We start from the raw sequence: 15,183 nt of genomic DNA on the forward strand, positions 1-15,183 counted from the left end.
CTGTAAATAAAGCAGGGTTTTTTTGTCTTAAACTTTGCAGATCCAAGTGTTGAGTTATTCTTCTTGATTGCAAATTACCTTTATAACCAACAGTAAAGAGTCACAAAACTGAGTTCTCCCACCACATTTCTTTGAGACAGTTCAGTTATCACTGTAAGAAGATGTTTTCAGACATTATTACCTGAAGGCAAGCTCCATAGTGTACTTATCTAATGTTTACTTTGCAATCATGATGTTGCCTCTTTTATATTCCACTTAACTCCCAGCTCTGCAGGAGAATTAATCAGCTGCACAAGAGGCACACATAGCTGGCTCCCAGTCCAGCTGGTGCAGAGCCATATTATGGCTTTACATCAACCTGCTGCACCAACCCTGGCACAGTGGTTCTGGAGAAGCAGGGAGGAAGAAGTAACAGCAGGTATGGACTGAGCTCATATCTCATATTTTCTGGTGGATTTGGGGTTTAAATTAGGTTTGCAACAAGTCCTGGGCAGTTTGCTTAACACAGAGCACTCATTACAAATACAAAACGCAGTGGCTGGAAACAAGCACACCACGGCATAATCTTACTCAAAATCAGAATTCTTACAGTTCTGAAGAAAAATAAACTTATTCTGGGATCAGTAATAAAAAGTGACAGGAAACAAGTTATTCTCCCTGCCCCACATGGAATGGAGATGTGGACAGGCTGGAGGGGCCCCATTGCAGCCAAGGTGCCCAGGGCAGCACGGGTTCCTGACACAGCACCAGGCACCTCAGGACCTGTGGGTCTGCTCTGTTAATGGTGTTCCACAGTATCCCTCTGGGAGGGCTGCAGTGTGCTTCAGCTCTTTGTTCAAAGGCAGTCTACCCTTGGAGACACAAACAGGCAGGAAGCCACACAGACTTCTGGTTTTGTGAAGAATTGAAACCGATTGACATTTTCCCATAAAATTTCCAATCAACTGTCAAAATCATAAACTATAGTTTAAAAGAAAAGTCTTCAAAGAGAAATAATGTTTCACTTTCTTATGAAAGAAATATTTGAACAGCTTATTCTCCCCACCTTTAAAGGAGAGACTGCATGCAACCTGTCAGTGTTTACTCTTGGACCTTCCCCAACAGGACCCCACTGCTCTGTCTGCCCCTCCTTAACCTTCCCCAGAGCACCTTAGTCTTATCACATATCAAGGTCCATCACTCATTCACCTGCTCCTGTTCCTCCTAAGTCTTCCTCCAAAGAAACCTGATTCATCTCTATGTAAATAATTGATCAAAAGTTCCTTTTTATGTATCCTACACTCTGGTTTTGAAAGAAAACTTCAGACTGTAAGAGTCAAAAATTATCAGACAGGGACATCAATCATTCATGAAGCAAAACCACAAAACATGCAAGTACCCAAAATTAAATTGAATTAAGAACTTGAAGAAATTTAGGAGACTCCTTCCCTGGTTTTTGCAATTTTTCAATCTTCACAGTCTAATCATTCATTATTATTCAGAATGGCTCAATAGTATCTTAATCAGTACATCTTCAGTCTTCCTGCATTTCTCTACTTGTACCTTTTCCTTTAAAAAAATCTCTCCATTCACCCTCAGAAAGTAACCAGTCACAAGCAATTTTGCTCAGATTGATCGCACTGTTTTGAGGGAGTACCTCTGTCAATTCCTTACACTGGTACTTTTAAGCCGAACACTGAAATTTCTCTATACTCAAGTTGCATCCCTACCTATTGACTACCTCTACAGGGAAAGGAAAACACAATCATCACAAACAGCCTCCTCCCTCCATCATCTGAGTAAATGAGCACCATAGTCCCTTCCTGGCTAGCACGAGGGCAAAACGCCGTACCTGCCTTGTTCCCGCAAGACCAAAAACAATGCTGTTAATCACAGGTCAGAAAAATGCAGGCAATCTGAGCATGAATGACTGCTTATCAATGAAGTTTCAAAAATATGCTTCACTCTTTCAAGTATTTTTATGAAAGATCTAGGATGAAAATGGGAAAGCAGTGACAGTTTAGGAAAAAAAAAATCAAAAACAGGGAAAATCACTTACTGTACTTGGTTCTGCAGAGGTATTCAACACAAACATCACCCTTCCTTGTCCAGCTGCCAAGTGCTAAAGCATGAAATGAGCAGCTGTTTCCTTCAAGCTGGGGCTGTGTGTCTTAACTAGTCACATGCCTCTCCTGATAAATCGCACTGCCGTGCCAGGAGGTTAGAATCTGAAGATCATTATTCCCCCTATTAGAAAATCCTTTTCATAATAGCAGCCTTTGCTGGAGCATTTGACTGGAACACGGCGATGTGTGCTCCATAACTTCTGGTTTTTTGTTGGTAGGGTTTTTTTTAATGACTAACACCAAACAGTAGATAAGCCTTAATCGACAGTAGGGGCAGCACAAGTGGAAAGTTAAACACAACCCTGTTGATTGCTTCAGGTTTTTTCTGACTTCAGACTTTGCTGTGTTTTAATGCAGGAATTTAAACAGGAACAGTAAAATTTAAAATACTGTTGCATTCCTAGTGTCTTTAATACCAGGCCACTCCAGTGATCACGCAAAATATATGAACGATCCCACTTTTGGGGATTAGTTGTTCTTAAGGGTAACATTACTATCTTTTGTGTTTGGACAGTAGAATGGTGAGTATTAATAAAGGAGATCATTTTAATTTTGGCATCTGGCACTTTTACATAATGGGTTTTGTGGCTGCATTTTGCCAGACATTGTATAGTCAGGCTGAGACAGACCCTTTAAGGTGAGGACTATCAGTCTAAACAGAGAGAGCAAAAAAAAGCTTCCTTATGCCCACGTTCCCAGATGTAGGACAAATGAAGGAGAAATGCTGAAGTCAAGAAAGGAACAGATTTTGATGGAATTTTCCAGGGTGATATGTAGTCACACATTACTGAAATTCAACTGAGACTTTACACTTAACTCCCTTTAGCTTGGTCACACATTTAAAGATATTTAGGTATTTAAGGACAAAGGCATACAGTCAATGGTATTTCAAGGGTGAGGTGCAAAAGATCATTTTCTGAATTTCTGAAATTCCCATCCCACATATAGGATACACTGTGCTGAAACCCTTGCAGTACTGCATACTGGCAAGATTGAAGGTACACAGGCAATTGTCCATCAGGATATGGTGTGGTAATGGTATTTTGATGTTTGGTAAGCAATCCAGATCCTGCAAGATGGCAAAGTCTCATTGGATTACAAAGGGCATTACACGGCATTTTTCTGAAATACAAACTGCACCAATAGATAGTGCTGGAACCAAGATTTGGGCACATTAAGGGAATTTCTCAGACCCAGGTAAAATTGTTAAAATAGAATTGCATATCTAGCTGGCACATTTGTCAGAATCCAATGAAAGCCAGCAAATCCCTGAAGATGAAGTCTGCAGTGACAAAGGGTAACTCGGGTCGCTTCCTTTGACCTTACCCAGCTCTTCATATTATATAAACCAGCACATGGTTACAAAACCATGCAGCCAGCAGTGCTGCCAGCATAGCCTGGAGCAGGGAAGAAGCCCTTGTGCTAATTACCCACGCCTGCCTTTGTGAGCTTCTCCTGTTTCTCTGGGAAACAAGTTTCCAGAGAACAACGTCTTGCCCTGAAGGAGCTCTCCCAACCCAGCCAGGCATGGGTGTATGCAGCTATGGGGAGGCTCCTGTCCCAGCCTGGGGGCAAAGGAGCTCTGGGGATGGGGTTCCTCCTCAAAAGGCTTGAGCTTTGCATGAGACCTGGCCTCCTCTTGGCCTGAGTGAGGTCAGTGCAGAGGGAGGAGGAAGGCCTGGAAACAGGGAATGTTTGCTGCAGGTGTGTCCTGATGTGCAGTCAGGCTGGGCAGCACCTGAGCAAGCTGCTCCTCATGTTGTCCTGGGAGACTCTGGGAGACTGTCCCAGGGCATGGGGCTCTGTGACCCAGCACAGCTGCTGAGGAGGCTCTAAAAAAGGAGGCTGTAAAAACTATGAATTTAAAAATGAAAAATAAACCCACGAGGAACGAGTTCATTTAAATTTAGGCCACCGGAGGAATGGCAATTTCCAAAAGGGAGTGGGAGCTGCCCTGGCAGAACTGAGTTGAAAGTTCCAGCAGACCCTGGCCATGGACTGCAGAACTGGATATAAACTCCTGGCCTTGCTCAGAGAAAGGAGAAGGCACTCACTGTGCTTTAAGGCACAGCCCATTGACCAAATCAGTTATTCTTGATAAATGCCATTTCATTTCCCCTAAAATGCACTGAGATCAAAGGTAACAGAACTTTACATGCAACTTTAAAATTAAATTAAATCCTAAATTTCTTTAGAACTTTGAGCAAAATTACTCCTTTTTGATACTGAAGAAAACATGACTGAAATGTGTTTCAAAATAATCTATTTGTCCACAAATACCATTTTTATTACTTTGCCCATTTCTCTGACTATGCAATATCATCTGCACTCTTTTACATTTATCAGCAACCATTCATATAATTGATTAAATATTGGTTGTACCTGGGCCATTTGAAATAGCACAGAGCACAATGTCATCACTCTGCACTGAATAGCTGGCTCCATTTGGTAGCCATGCTCCACATAGGAACATAATTTGATGACAATGACTGAATGGCAATATTCCACAAACAGCTTGGGATACACTCCCTAAAAAGAAAAGTAGCCTTTGTACTTTCTGAAATGAGTAGAGAAATAAATTATTTTTTATGGCTCTGAAAATACTACCGTAAACTGCGGTTTATGTGGGAAAAAGTTTATCTATCCTCATGCTAGACAGACAATTTTAAGTCATGGTGAAACAGAACAGGGAAATAATTCCTGAAAATAAAGGTCTTTAAAATTTTGTGGAGGTTTTCCTTTTTTTCTATTCTTTCCTGTTTTTTTTTTTTTTTTTTAAATACCGACATACAAAAGATCAGGTAGTTAATGCAGCTACAAAACATTAAGTGTTGTGCTCTTACATCTATCAGATAGCATCTTAAATCTGACAAAAGCTTTGCTGTGTGGAATACAACTGTATTCTGCCTTCCCTTTCTGCTGAGAAAACAAATGAAGACTGGACTGAAAAGGGTACGTTTCTTTCTCCATGGACATTCATTTGCAAGTAGGACACGATGATCTTTGTGGGTTCCTTACAACTCAAAAGATTCTATGATTAATGCCTCAAATAAAAACTGAGAGATGAACACAGATTTCTCAGTCATGCTGAAATGAGACATGAGAAGTACTGAAAAGTCCATTTTGGTTTGGGTTGAGATTAGGAAGATTTTTGCTTTTACTGATGCTGGATAAATGGGTCCAGAGCCTCTTCTTATGGTAGGAGAGGCTTTATTTCATGGCTTTTTAAAAACTGTTGTTTCTCTTTTTTTTTTTTTTTTAATGCACTTGGCTATGCCTTGTTTGTGTCATTTAATTAACTGTAGGTGTTTTAATTTAGAAATTGCTCACTGATAGAGAGCTTATCTCAACATCAGTGCTTTGATACTGTGCAGAATTTTGAACTATAGAGTTATTTTCTTCATGTGGCAATTATGGACCTCTGTTCTGTGGGTTGCCTGAAAATGTCTCTTTTCTGTTAATATGATCCTCTGGAATTTATGGAACAGGTGTAAGACTCTCAGTGGACATAAATGTCAGGTTATACTAACTGCAAGTCTGTGTTGCTAGGTTTGTTTCCTAAATGGCTGCACTATATTAGACTTCAGTATTTTAGAGCATAGAGAACTCAAAGCTAACAGAGAAACTGCCTGGTTTGCTGGTCTGCCTCACTGTCCCAGATCTTATATAGCCTTCACTATCAGCTGAAGTGAATGAAAGCAGACCATGGAAACCTTCACCAGACAGGATGCTTTATAAATACCTAAGTCTGATTAAAGGGGCTGCTATAAATAGTGCAACAGCTCTTACACACAGCTTCCAGCTAAAGGACATATGAGGGGCAGATCAGATAAGAAATTTCGCTGAAAATACTGCATATAAGGCTCTCAACCTTACATTGCTTTAAATCAGTTTGAAACATTTATGGGCTATATTACATCCCTAGCAATCTAAGTCCGTTCCAGTTCTTCAATGCAATGCTCTAGGGGGCACAGGAGTACTGCAAATGCCCAGTGTACCTCCCCTTTCGTGCCCAAGGGTACACCCAGTAGTCACACCCTCTAAAAGAGTAAGAGTTGAGAGGATAAGTTATCAAATTAGGGCATCCCTGGATATGAGCCTTGATATCAGTCCTTCCTTTATATCATCAATAAAATGTCATAAGGGAGCCTAGAGCAATGCTTAGAGTCAAGGCTGCTGGTTGCTTTTCATTGGAAAGCAGTGCCCTTCAGTGATTTAAGTATATGAGAATATAATAATTTGAATGGAAGTTTGATATGCTGTGTACCCATCTGAAATTCAGAGCTTGTGAATTAAGTTAAAATATCCAATAACTCTATTGTCAGAAATTATGGATGGAAAAAATTGTTGTGCTCTGTTAAACATGTCTTTCAAGTTGAAAAACTGTAATACTTCTAATCTATGAAGTACAGACCTAGTGTTCTGCACCATGGCAGGCAATGGGGGATGTTTTTGTTGACCTAGTAAACATTCAGCCCAGCTATAAGCCTCTGACCAAGGTTTTCACTTGTTATTGTGACTCCTGAATTCTCTGGGAATTAAGCCACTCTGCCAGTAGTCTGTGCCCTGAGTGCTTCTCATGCCATGTTCCAGAGGGGCTCTGCCTTGTCCTCTAGGCTGCCTTTCCACCACCTTTGGATGGCTCCTAGTTTTCTCCTAAGCACTTGGTCTGCTTAGTGGAAAACCCAGAAGCAGTATGTCTGGAATGGAAGGGATAGAATAGAATAGAATAGGATAGGATAGGATAGAATAGAATAGAATAGAATAGAATAGAATAGAATAGAATAGAATAGAATAGAATAGAATAGAATATCTCAGTTTGAAGGGACCTGTGAGGATCATCTGTTTGGATGAACATCATCCAGCTGTGAAGCACAGACCTACAAGAGTAAAGGAGAGAGGATCCAGGAGGCAGAGATGGGAGGTGGAAGAATGAAGCTTAAAGATAAAGGTGGAAGGCAGCCTTTTCTCTCATGTACATTACTGGTCCCTCCTTTTCCTCCTTTCCTCCTCTTGATGTCCAGATTGGAATCTGTACACTGGTTTGTGGAAATGCTGTGCACCCACAGCTGCAGGTTAATGGGAATTGTATCTTAACTTTTGTGATATTTTCTTTAAAGAAGTATAGGGAGATACTAGACTTCAGGGATTACAAATTTGGCATGAAAAATAGGGGATGGTCTTATTTTTTCTCTATCTTTGGTTCTCAGATTTAGAAAGGGGATGACAATGACTGATGGGATGAATGAAAACCTCAAACCTACTCAAACAAAAATTCCCCCATCCACAAGACAACCCTTATCACACTTATTCCTGCCTTTCCAAAGCCCACAGTATTCACAGAGAAGCTGGAAATTTATATTTTCTTCCTTGTATAGACATGTGTATGAAATTTTAATTATTAAAATTGTTACAAAAATTGTAAGAGTACTGTTCTTTATTTCCAGTTCACTTTACTTGATTTTGTTTCACCTTGAAGTACAGAGGTGGAATGAAAAATAAAAGTTGTTCTGCACTGTGAATGCTAAAGCAGGCTGACATTTCCCTTGCTAAGAGATAGGGTGAAATTGTGCCATGCAGTGATAGCAGGCACCAAGGACAGCTTCTGTAGCAGTGACAATAGACCCATGATTACAAAAAAAACCCAAAAAACCAAAGCAACAAAAGCTCTTCATTGTCTGTTACCAACTACATTGAATAGTTATATTCCACAGGGTGGATATGCTCATTTTAGAAACAGAGCTTGAAGAGTGTGTTCCAGTAATTCTAGACTTAGATACAGTAGCACAAAAGCACATCTGTCATAAAGGGTTTTTTTCCAATACTGTCTAGATTGAAGATTTCTAAACAGACTTGTGTATTTGGAAGAGATTTGTTCTCCAGGTTTCTCCAGCCATCCTCATTGTGAGTGATGTGCTGAACAAAGATGGGACATTGCTGTAATGTTGAATGTACAGCAGCGCTCAGTTTTTGTTGTCTTTTCTGCATCTGGTAACTTTGAGCTAATCAGTACTTCCTTTACCATTTAAAAATCTCCAGAAAGTATGGGTTTTTTCCCACACTTGGTGGAAACTAATACAAGTGACCAAGAGTATAACATCAGAGCTTTTTTCTGAGTTCTTCATGACATCCTCTCTCAGACTTTAAATGAAATTATAGTTGCACAGAAAGTTTTCAATTCAGTGAACAAATGTTTTAAAGTTTAAAATGCACTTATTTTTGTTTTACTGAAAGTACCTAGCTTTCTGCATTTTACTTGTCTCTCCTATTGTAAGTTCAACTGCTGTCAACTTTGTCTTGAATAAATAATTTCTGAGAATTATGTTCACTCAAATTTTACAACAGAGAGAATGTTATCTGCCAAATTTGTGCTACACCTGAATAGTGAAAAACTTTTTTTTTTCACCTTAATAATTTTGACAAACATGTTGTCACCACTGCTGTCACAGTGGCTCTTGCTTTGGTCAGTCAGTTTTTCCCCAGTGATGCAGCTCAGGCTGGTACTGAGTAAGTACCAACTTAGAGGTGCCAAGCTGCAGCATGACACAGTCCATTTGCATTGACATTGCAAGAGTGGAAACAATGGAGACTGCTAACAGACCCAGAAAAGAGAAAAAACCCAAGGCTATTTCCTTCTCTCTAGAATAAAAACCTGACCTTTTTTTAACAGTTTCTGTCAAAATACTAAAAATTAATGCACTGCTTGCCTATGAACAGTAGCATTTTTATGCACTGTATGCAAAATGAGGCATGGACCACAAATGCCTACCCTGACAGAGCTGTCAGGCAGGATCTCCACTTAGTCCCACACACAGCATGTTTATCAGCCAGACTCTGTTATCCAGCAGCCTGTCTGAAATCTGCTGCAAATGTCTCAGGGTTCATGCTCCCAGCTTACTCTGAGATGAGTGAATTTGCATGCATCTGTGCCTTCCTACTAGACATGAAGTATTCAGTGCAAAGACAAGAGAGAGCCTATTGCTTCCATACTCCTTAGTTGAGAGGAGATTTGCTTATTATAGTCACAACACTTAATATTTTGTATGACAGAGCCCCTTGGGGCCAAGGTCTCTATATATAACTGCTGGATTTATTACACTTGTTTTACTCTGGGGCCTTCTCTGCTGTTAGTTCCAGTTCAATTTCTTCTAGTGTTATAAGGACATTATCCTCCTCTTTTACATTTTTACTGCTTTTAACTATTGCTTAAGACAGTTATTCCTAATGGAATATATCTGAATGAATAGAAGGATATCAGTGATGTGCTGGGTCCAGAATTCCACACAGGCTGTGTTCCAGTATGAAACCACAGCACTATATGAAGGCAGTATGAAAGTTCTTTTTTTTAAGAGAGAAAGAAGAGACTACCCATGCTTGGGAAGGAGGTCAAGCAGCATGGAAAAAATCAGCATTAATCCACTTCTCTCTCTTGCCTGTTCCCATTTATGAAGTTATGAAGCATATTTTGTAGTTCAATTGAGACTGAATTTGATTTTCCTTTTCCCTTTAGTAATGACCTCATCTTTGAAGATTTATCTTTGTCTCCAGCCTTCCAAGATAATTGTGGTATGGTAATAATCCAAAACAACAATGGAACACTATGCTGGAACACTAGGCTGGAAAAAAAGGTGTGTTAGAATATAAAGAATTCTAAGGATGCTGAGCTGTCTAAACAGAGATGTTGGTACACGTTACTTTCTATTCTTTCTAACCCAGGTGAATTACAGCTCTATAATGTAAACAGTCATTAATCAATTAGTGAGATCATGCTAGATCTGTTAGCTTGACTTTAACTTCTTTTGTCCAGCCCCACCAATGGAGTTATTTGGTGCATGGCTGGACCATGCTGGCAGAGCAGACTGCACACAGTGCTCTGTGTCACACCATAACTGCTCTGGCTGTTCACTGCATTTCTGCTGTCTTGACCAAGTGGCACATCTTCATTGCAATACTGGCAACAGGGTGGCCACTTTGCATTTTCATTTTCCTGGGGCTGTGTGGTGCTGCACTACAGAGCCATTAGAGCAGGGCTGTGTTTTGCACTGCACAGTTGTTTGAGTCCTCAGAGTTTGTTGGGGACCGTTGTGACAACTGAGTCTGCAGCCCTTACTAGACAGGGGGTTGGGAAGGGACACTGCAGAGATGACATCCAGGTGAGAGCAAGTTGCTGCAGGGAGTTTAGGAGAAGAGCAGAGGACTGAATCTACCTCTACATAAGGTAGAGTGTTTGCCATTTCCCTCTGCTGCCAAAAGCTGGGGAAAGCTTTTCCTTCCCCCAGGGTGCCCCTCTGCTTCCCAGGAAGTACTATACTAAGTAACAAGGAGATTACCAACCCTGAAACTCAGCTTACATAGGAAGAAGATAAAGACAAAAATATTTCTCAAAGCCAATTTTTTTTTTTTTTTGTAACCTAAGATATGAAGATAACTGCATGGTTATTGACCAGGTGAACTTGTACTCCAAGACAGTCTTTCTTGTACCCCCTCTTTTTTTTTTTTTTGTTAATATCATATATTGTACATATCCTTCAACATCACTGCTGCTGCTGTGTGTACATGCAGCAGAAACTCACTGCTACTAATCCTTGGAAAGGAGAGCCCAGGTCAAGTCTCCCACTTTTTCTCATCTGTTGTTCAGATAATAAGTCTTTTTAAACTGCCTAGGTGTGACCAAGTAAGAGATTTGACAGATTCATTCAAGATGTATTTTTCTATTTGGTTAATGTATCTATGTTTCATCTGTTTCTGAACAATGGCTCCTTATTTTGTACCACAATTTGCTGGGGTGAATGAGAGAACTTCAGGTAAAAAAATATATCTGCACTTTGGCATAAAGATTGGTTTTAAAGAAGCTTTTTTTAAAATCCTTGCTTATGCAACAGTACTTTTCTAGTCCACGAGAAGAGTAGGAAAGCAACCCAAGTGAAGTTAATGGCTTTTTCTGATAGCACAGAGGCTTCTGGGAGAAACAGTCCATCTTCCATACACACATTGACCTGCACCCTTGTGCAGTAAGTTTGTGCAAAGCCTGCACATTTAATTCCTGTTTGAGCTAAAGGATTTGTGTCAGCCTGAACAAGTCTCACTGTTGTGGGTCACTGCTCATGCGTGTAGAACATTGTGATCTTCCCCTTAAACTTTTATCCATACTCTTCTCTTGTAAGCAGGGAAGCTTTTGGGTTTTGGATAAGAGAAATGGTGAAATTAACATGCTGTGTTTGTAGTCAGACTAGATGATCTAATGACTCTGCCAGGCTTTAAATTTTATCAGTCTGTTAAAATAATTTTGCTTGAAATCAATGAGACTGCCCATACGCTTAAATTTAAGCACCTGCATAAACATTTTCACGAGTCAGGATGTTATTCAGCACATAGTTATGAGCTAGGTGTTTTAGACATTATAAAAAAATATTTGTTAACACTAATATTTCTGTTGTGTTGGGCAGCTGCATCTCTTTGGAGAACTATTTTGATGCTGTCCAATATGGAATGTTGATTTCCTAATGTGTTTTAACTGGGTTTTTTTTTGGTGTTCCCTCTTCCCCTGTTCTGTTTTTTGAGTGAGACTACTGTAGACTGTACATGTGTTCTTGAAAAATCTTGCTTTGACTACTCCAAACAACTCTCTGCTCTTTTTTTTCTATAATGTTAGTGGGCCTGACTAAATGGTGACTTTGCACACAAAGCTTCCTTGTAAGTGTCTGGTAGAGTGGAATAAGGGCCTAGAGAGAAATTAAGATACTTACACCAGAGCAATTGCATGAGGAATAATAAATCTTACTAAACCTGAACTAGCTTTGCAGGAAAGCATGGCATGACTTGTCACCCAAAGTGCATTACTTTTTAAGTCATGAGATTTTTCTTCAAGTCAGTCAGATTTCCTGGAACCAGAAATCCATACTGCCCACACAGTAGTGACAGCTGACTGTGGTATTTATTTGACAACACTAAACCTCTTTAATTACCTGGTAAAATAATGTCAGGGTAGGAAGCATGTGAACCTCAACTTCCTTCTGGTATATCAAATTCTCATATTTAATTTTTAGCTTGGAGCTTTAATAATTGCAGCTCTGTTAGTACTTGTGAACACTCTAAAGTGTTTATGTAGAAAGAATCTCCTGCAGAGTACTTAGACCCTAGCAGGTGGTAAGATTTTATAAGGTGCTGGGGTGTAAATTTCATTCTAAGCCTTCTGAAATCACAGAATCCCAGAATAAACTAGGTTGGAAAAGACCTTTGAGATCATGGAGTCCCAGCCTGTGACCTACCATTACCTTATCAGCTAAACCATGGCACTGAGTGCCTCATCAAGTCTTTTTTTAAACACCTCGAGGGATGGTGACTCAACCCTACCCTGGGCAGCCCATTCCAGTGCCCAATCACTCTTTCAGTGAAGCATTTTTCCTCATGACTCTATCTTCAGGACAAAACCCTCTGTTTGCAAACTTTGAACTCATGAACATGTGAACTCTTGCAGTTTAGAAACACATCTTTATATGTGTGTGTTTATTAAGAGTATTAATTAGGGAATTTTTAAGTACCATCTGTAATATTTTTTCCAAAGACGAATGTGAGAGTGCATCAGTACGTTTTTGATCACCTTTTCCTTTAAACTACAACAACTGGCTGATTTGTAAATGATCTTCTCCTTAGAGCTAAGGAAATGTATCTGTTTTGCTACATTCATGCAGTGGTACCAAGCTTTTAAAAAATGTGGTGAGTCCTGCTGACCTGAGTAAATAAATCTGAATGATATGGTGTGTACTGTTTAGTTGTATTGTAGTTGTATTGTAGTTGCTGTGCAGCTGGCATCTCAGGGAAATGGTTGCACTTATTCAACACCAGAAATTGCAATGTTTCCTAAGTTTTTAAATTAAAATGCTCTTTTTCTGTTTCTGCTTAGTTTTTGCACAGGGCAATCAGTTACTGAAACTGAAAACAAGGAATGCTACCTGCACTGGAGCATGCTATGCTAGTTACTCAAATTGCACTCTAAAGAGCTTTCTCTTGCAAATATCTGTACAAGCTTCTAGTTTTACTGCCATTTTAGTCTTCACAAGATCAGGCTTATAACCACCTGGAACCACTGTAAATTACTGAGAATCACTGTAAATGCTGAGTACTTTGAAATCAGACAAAGAAAGGCCTGATCCTTTCCATGAGTGTTGGCTCTCATCTGCTTCATTGGAGCTGCTGCTTGGCACTCCCCTGGTGTTTCAGGGTTTCAGCAGACTGCTGCTGTTTACAATTGTCCTGTCCAGGCTTTTCACCTACATGGGTGACATCCTGCCCTGCTATCTTCACAATAGCAGACTCTAAACATAATAGCATCCTATGGGGATACAGTAGAATAACAACACATCACACTTCCTTTGTAGTCACCAGCAACTTTTTACCATAAACCCCTAATCCTAGGCAACATCTGCATAACAAATTAATCATCTGAACAGCATATGCTTAGAGGCAATGTGTTAACACCAATAACACTAATACAAAGGTTATTCTCATAGAATAACCTGTTCAAAGAAGATAAAATTTGCATGATGAAAACCTGAGTCGGTTATTCTACAGCTTCTGTTCTGCTGCCTCAAATCACAACAGTCTTTCTTTTGTTAGAAGTGCAAAGGACATGCTGAGAGTAGAAAAAAATCAAACACAATCTAAAAAACCACAATTCTTCCATCTAAAAAGCCTGTCTTGTTGATGGTGACTCAGTGAATTAATATGGTCTGTACACTGATCTATCTTAGAATGGTGCTTTTTACACACTCAGTCATGATAGTGTGATATTGTGTATAGTATCTGAAAATCAGCAGATTAGAAATTTCCACTCATATTCCACTGTCAGTTTAAATTAAACCTCAGAATGACAGCCTGTAGTATTGCAGTGCAAGCAACAATGAATAATATATCTTGATTTGATATCTATATGTAGTATATTTTTGTATATATGCACGCACACACACACAAATTACTTGTCATAATAAATTCTAAAACTCTAGAAACTTTCAATTATTTTAATTCAGGCTAAGTTCCTACCTTCAAGTCTACATCATAAGACTAAATTATCACAAAACTTGCATTATGTACATTTTGATGTCTTTCTATATTCCATATTAACACACATAGAATATATATATCTTTCATATACTTCTTACTTTCTGATAGGACAGAGACTTCTGGGAGAAGTCTCTACTTTCTTATAAAGATATCTTTCATATACTTTTCTGTCCCTCTGGCTTTCTCTAAATCTGTATTTTTAAATGAATGTAGAGTTAACATCATATTTTCCTTTGGGGCATACATTTACCATAACATTTCTCAAGTACTTAATCACAATCTGCAAGATGAACATGACACAAGTCAGGAAAACAGCAGCTATGTCATGGATTTATGGCAAAGGTTTCTTTTGCTTAAGAGAAGTTCTGAGGAGTCCATAAGTGAATTCAGATTTCTTTACCTAAAAATCAGATATCCTGCCAAACCTTTAGCTAAAAGTCAGTTGCCATTCCTTCTCCAAAGATCATTCTTTTTTGGTTTACCAGCCTGGCCACACCTGAAAAGAAGTGGAGCATGCAGCAAGCAGAAATGCCAGAAGGAGGCACTTACCTTGATTTGACAGGGATCCAACTTGCACCACTGTCCTTTTTCAAAGATTTCTTCTCAGGACCTCGAGATGCTGAGGTGATTTGCTCCCAGCAGTGTCCTGCCCATGGCTCTCCCACTCAGCAGCCCTGGCAGGGCCCTGCAGAGAGAAGCAGGATTGTGCTCTGATCCCTCCCAGCAGCTTCACTGGGGCTGGGGCTCCTTTGAGCTCAATTAGTTCGAGATTGTTTGGCTAAATGGCAGCCACACTTCCTTCTATTCTTTCCCAACTTAGTTTTCCTGCCTCCAGTGTTGCTTTTTCCTTTCTTTGGACTATAAATAGGCCTGTCACAACACAGTCTATAGCAGTAAGGAAGGCAGGAAATGCATTTAAACAAAGGAAAGATCTTAGGGGGTTTTGCCCTCCCCTGCCAATATAAGTAAAAGAATTTGATAGGGATTGGTCTGCAGACACAGTTCTCTTTGCATGAGG

General features: G+C 39.7%; 1 protein-coding gene across 4 annotated transcripts in view; it reads right to left on the reverse strand.

Moving 5' to 3' along the window:
• RASGRP3 (RAS guanyl releasing protein 3) overlaps nucleotides 1-14,895 on the reverse strand; it is a 58,888-nt gene extending 43,993 nt beyond the window's left edge. For 2 of the 4 annotated variants that reach the window (XM_077175705.1, XM_077175702.1), the window contains exon 1: nucleotides 14,715-14,895. The gene's annotated coding sequence lies outside the window, so the exon portion shown is untranslated. Of the gene's footprint in view, nucleotides 1-2,038; nucleotides 2,194-14,714 lie in introns of those variants that run through there. The other 2 variants (XM_077175704.1, XM_077175701.1) reach the window with 1 other exon arrangement.
• Nucleotides 14,896-15,183: the final 288 nt, after the last annotated feature.

The sequence above is a fragment of the Agelaius phoeniceus genome, chromosome 3 (genome assembly GCF_051311805.1).
Source record: "Agelaius phoeniceus isolate bAgePho1 chromosome 3, bAgePho1.hap1, whole genome shotgun sequence".
Taxonomy (NCBI): Eukaryota; Metazoa; Chordata; class Aves; order Passeriformes; family Icteridae; genus Agelaius; species Agelaius phoeniceus.